Raw genomic sequence first — 5806 nt, 5'->3', positions numbered from 1 at the left:
TTTCCTTTGCTGCTTGGGAAATTCCCTGGGACTTCCCACAATGGCACCCATGAGGAAGGGTGGTTGGACTTCTTGAGCTGTGATTAATATATTTTTTTTAAGTCATGGTGTTCCGATTAGAGGGATGCCATTGGATTGAAGATTCTGTGTATACCATCCACTGCAAAACATTCAAAGAATGTTGAAGTGGTATGAAAAAGTGACCAGAATGGCATGTTCCATCTGCCAAACATTGCAGATAACTTTAGCAACTGATACTCTTAGCTACTGCCCCTGTGTGTCACTGGTCCATGCCGTTTTCTTTCATTCATAGGTAGATTACAGTAATGCAACAGAGCACCCAGCTCTTTCCTCTAGCATTTCCCTGCACTTCGTATCTCACAAGCCATAACTCAGGGTCATTTACCTAAAGCAATTCCATTTCCAGAATGCCTTTCGCAACCAAGGCATTTACGTGACTGACACCTCTTCACTTCCACGGAAGATTCATAGTGTGCACTTCCCCTGTCTGCTAATTGAGGTTAAGAGAGTTACTTTTGGTGTCAAAGTTATTGCAGTAGTTCATGGTAAGAGCACTTTATTTATTTATTTATTTATTTATTCATTCAACCCCCTTTGGGCAAAGGGGCAGTGAGCGCAGGGTGTGGGCTGCTACGGCGCTGCCCAAGGGCTTATTATGGTAATAAAGAATTCTCTTTCACTTTGAGAAGGCTTAGTAATTGCAGTTCACCTGAAGCCGGTGGAAAGCATAATGGGTTTGTTGCTGTGTTTGATCCAGTTGCCAGCTCCCAGCTCCCTAACCCATCTCCCTTTAGCCTCCTGTTTTCAGAAGAATAACTCATTCCAACACACTCGGAAATGAAAATTTAGGACTCCGGTGAGATTGTGAATGCCTTTGAAACTGTGCTAATCCCTGATAGATAAAGGAAGGGTGTTTGCAGTTAATTAGGAATTTCTGGTCCTTGGTATGCAGGTTACCAAAAAAAGACCTATGCATGTTGTTGTTGTTTTACTGAAATCCAGCGGTCCTCCAGTTATTACTGGGCTCCAGCTGCCCTCATCCTTGATGATTGGTCATGCTGGCTGGGGCTGATGGGAGTTGAAGTCTAACAAGGGAGCCATACTCTACTCAATTAACTGGGTGGAAGGTCCATTAAGCTCAATGGAACTTTTGATTACACATGTCTAGAATCGCCTTGTTAGCTACAAGCTTCCTCTTTATGGCCAAAGCGATCGCTCACTTTTTAAAAATAAATGTGGGGTCCAGCTAAATTCTACTTAGAGTAGACCCAGTGAAATTAATGGACCCAAATTAGACACGTCTATTAATTTCAGTGGGTCTGCTGTGAGTAGAATCTATGATGAAGATCACCCTATGCTGTGAGCATAATTGCCTGGTATTGTTGCTGCGAACTTAGGTGCTCGCATAAACATACTTCCAAGTGAGCTTGCATAGGCTTAGGCTCCACATCAGCTTCATCCAATCAGTGCAGTTTGGTCGCCATGAACCAGTCTTCCAGGAAACACGGCTAGCCACCATTTCCTGTGACTTAAAGAGTAATGCCTGCAGTTTCTTAACCATGACTTGGCCATGGTTGCTTATGCCTTAGTCACATCCTGGGCAGATGAGTGTCCCTTGCTGTAGATAGGGATGCCTTTGAAGAATTATCGGAAACTCCAGCTGGGACAAAATGCAGCCTGTTGTCTGGAAGTTGGCCATGGAGAACATACGGGGCCAATTTTGAAACAGCTGCATTGGATCACTGTTTGTTTCTGGGCCTGGTGTTCATTCTTTCCCTTGGAGATTATATTTTTTAAAAACAGCCTGGATACAGGGTCCTAGAAGTCCTATCATATTCTGTATTGTCAGGGGTTCAGGAGCAGAGGCAAGGGCAAGGGAGGAAACAGAGAGCGAGGGGGAGGAGGCAGAAGAAAAGATGAGTGATGACGACGACCCGAGATCTCCGAGTCTTTCCAGTGAATCAGAAGATTCACAGAAAGGAGCACCAGTGGCCAGGGCAAGGGGGGAGCCTAGGGGGACACCCCAGGAAGATAGAGCCAGAGGGGACTCAGAGGGGAGCAGTTGGAAATCGGGACCAGCGTCACCGCCAGAGAGCAGGGAAGAGGAAGGGCGCCAGGGATCAAGCGCTGGCAGCTCACAACAGGGGGGAGGGCACGAGTCAGGAGTGGCCACACCTCCATCGGGGAGCGAAGAAACGGTCAGACGGAAGGTGGAAGGTTGGGCGCGCGCGACAAGTTCAAATGCACAGGAAGGTGGCGCAGTAGGCAGCCCGGAAAGGGAGCCAGGTCCTAAAGCCCGCCGAAAGGAGGGAGAAGAGTCAGGGGGGTCAGCGTCAGCGTCAGAGGAATCCCGGAAGGAAGAGACCCCGGGGGGCAGAGGGACCCAGAGAAGAACAGTCAGGCGGAAAAGGTGGAGCAAGGCTAGGATATTAAGTTGGTGTACAAGGGGCGGAGACTCAGATGGAGCTTCGCCGATCTAACCATTAGACGTAGGGTGGCACGCAGCAGCTTGAGAATGGAAACTGTAACTCAATAAAGACTTTTATTTAATGATCGCTGGCTAGCGTGATCCTCTGTGAGCTAGGATCTGGAAGCAACTCTGACATGTATGATTAGCCAAATGTTAAGTTCTCTTTCGGAGGCTATGCTTTAGAATTAAGCACTTGGGGTGGGTGCTTTTTTTGTGTGGTGGCAGCAAAACCCTGAAACTCTTACTAAAGCCAGGCAGATACTATTTCTTTTTATGGTGGCGGTGGGTAGTACTGGCATTGGTGTACAAAGCACTATACAGCTTGGGAGATAATCTCAATCATTATACATTCAATGCTTCGAAAGGAGAGACTCCTGAAGATGTCATCTCATCAGGAGGTCTGAGCTATACAATCTAGGAATCGGTTGTTTACTGTGGTGGCACCTACCTTTCAAAACTTCTTCTCATTAAATTCCAAATAAGCAGCATCTCTTGTTGAACCTCAGAGCTTTTTCCCCCTGATGGTATTCAGTGGTATGTAGTACTGGCACCCCCATCACACATATAGTCTGTTGAGGACATGGGGAAAGTAAGCAACAGCCCATTTCAAAACATGGACTGGCTTGCCAACTTTGTTTACCAGTCCTGCTCCTGTGCCTTTAACCATAACCTGATATTAAGGAGTTAATTGGGTGAAGCTTTACTTAGCATCATAGTAAGTGGTAGGGAAAGGAATATTCAGGATTCATCCTGCACTCCCAGTTATGGGAGCAGAACCAGTAAAAAGTTGGCAACTCTTATTTCTAATTTTAATTCCTAATATTTTCATCTGTACTTTCTGCTGAGGGCATGTTTTCTTGCACCCTGTGATCAAGTATTTCAGATTGCCTTTCCCCACCCTAGAGTTACATTGATCTTGGTGCTTTCCAGAGAACATGGCCTGTCCTGCATTAAAGAAGCATTGAGATTTGAACTTTAAAAATGCTGATTGAGTAGTTATTAATGCATGGTTTGTGTGAAATACAAAACCAATTTAACAGCCACTTTTGAAAGCAGTCTAATGTAGGTCATGGAACTTCCATAAACTTCCTAGAAGCAATCTTCTTACTGTGAATCACACACAATGTGATATTGATGGGGATTTGCAGTAGTACATTTTTAAAATGCTGTAATCAGCGGACAGATGATTGTTACCTTTCTGCCTGCTAGAGTTTCTGGACCAAACAGCCATAGGCTGAAATTGAACAGGCTCTATACTCTCTCTCTCTCTCCCCATCCCTATGCCAGTGCCTGATCCTATTGTGCAGTGTGATGACATGTAAGCTAATACTTACTGCGCCAGTGCAGTATCTCAACCTATAGTGTTGCATCAGTGATACATTTTGACCAGGGGCCAGGAACCTTTTTCATCTGAGGTGGCACATTCTCTCATGGGAAGCAAGGTGATGTGTAACCATGTGATGAGAACAGCTTAAAAAACAACAACAGCAATTAAACACAACACAGAAAATAACAGCCTATAATTTTAAAAGCAATACAAAATAGACACCCGTCCCAGAGATTGAATATAGGTCATGAAACTTCTTCATAAACCCTTGGCTTCATTTATATCTGGCCATCTTATTCATGGATTGAACCCCATTCCCCCACAGAATGTTGTAATTTCATGTATAAACCACCCTTCGTCCCATAGGACGTTATTTATCATGACATTTAATATTCTCACCAGACACAGGAGGGCGATTAAAGGCGTAACAGAATGAGATACCTTCCAAAAAATGTGGACCCCTTTCTTTAACTATGTTAATGACCAGTCTTCTCAGTGGAGAGGTTGCGTTAAGTAATATGTTTGAACACTGAATGTGTAAGCTTATGTCTAAAGTAAGTCAATGGATAGAAGAAACACCGTTAGATGTACTGCTGGATAAGTGTTTTAATTGTTCCAGTTTTTGTTTATTTATAAATAAATAAATAAATAAATAAATAAATAAATGTTGTTAAAAGAAAAAAAATTCTACACTATTGGTCCCAAGGATCGTCCGTTTCCTTTTGAATGATGGTGTGAGGTGAGACTTCATTGGTACCTGAGACAGCTCCATGCAGGCCACCGGCTGCCAATTCCACCAATCGTCCTCAAACTGAGCCTTAAATATGAATTGCAATCCCTTCTCAGTTGTTGCTACCACCACCTTCAGCAAGGGGAGCCTTTTCACTTAAACAGGACCAGCCCACTTTAACAGTCATTGACTCTGACAAAACGAGGGAGAATGTGGATAGCATTCAACTAAGTTTTACTCAAAGGTGGCCCGCTCTAGTGGGTGTACTCAGAGTGAAGCCTAGTTGAAGACCACCCTGTGGTTCCACTCGGGCTTCTGAGCTGGAATCAGAAGAGGGCAAGATGGCATCCTCAGGCTGGAGAGGCACTGGCAGGCCTTGTGGACAGATTCCTCTTCCCTGAAGAAGAGAAGCCCAACCTAAAAGTCATGCCACCTCATTCTAGGCAGCCACTAATGATTAAACAAAACAAAACAAAACAAAACAAAACAAAACAAAACAAAACAAAACAAAACAAAACACACTTTTAAAGAATTATGCCCATAAACTGTCCTTCTGTATGAGCCTCGACAAAATGGAGTCATCCCCATACAATCATGAATTTTACATTAGAGAATGTTTCATGTAAGCCAAGGGCAGGCAATTCTTAGAGGGCCACATTGTTGTTTAGTTGTTTAGTCGTGTCCAACTCTTCGTGACCCCATGGACCAGAGCACTCCAGGCACTTCTGTCTTCCACTGCCTCCCGCAGTTTGGTCAAACTCATGCTGGTAGCTTCGAGAACACTGTCCAACCATCTCGTCCTCTGTCGTCCCCTTCTCCTTGTGCCCTCCATCTTTACCAACATCAGGGTCTTTTCCAGGGAGTCTTCTCTTCTCATGAGGTGGCCAAAGTACTGGAGCCTCAGCTTCAGGATCTGTCCTTCCAGTGAGCACTCAGGGCTGATTTCCTTCAGAATGGATAGGTTTGTTGTTCTTGCAGTCCATGGGACTCTCAAGAGTCTCCCCCAGCACCATAATTCAAAAGCATCAATTCTTCGGCGATCAGCCTTCTTTATGGTCCAGCTCTCACTTCCATGCATCACTACTGGGAAAACCATAGCTTTAACTATACGGACCTTTGTTGGCAAGGTGATGTCTCTGAATGTGTAAGGGCCACATTACCTTGGCATTAATCCAGCAGGGTCCACAAGTTAGCAGGGACACCTCTCCTTTCCTCTCCTCTCTCTCTCTCTCTCTCTCTCTCTCTCTCTGTTGTCCCG

This window comes from Podarcis pityusensis (genome assembly GCF_964106645.2).
Source record: "Podarcis pityusensis genome assembly, chromosome: 12".
Classification (NCBI taxonomy): domain Eukaryota; kingdom Metazoa; phylum Chordata; class Lepidosauria; order Squamata; family Lacertidae; genus Podarcis; species Podarcis pityusensis.
Note: the sequence above shows the minus strand (reverse complement) of the source record.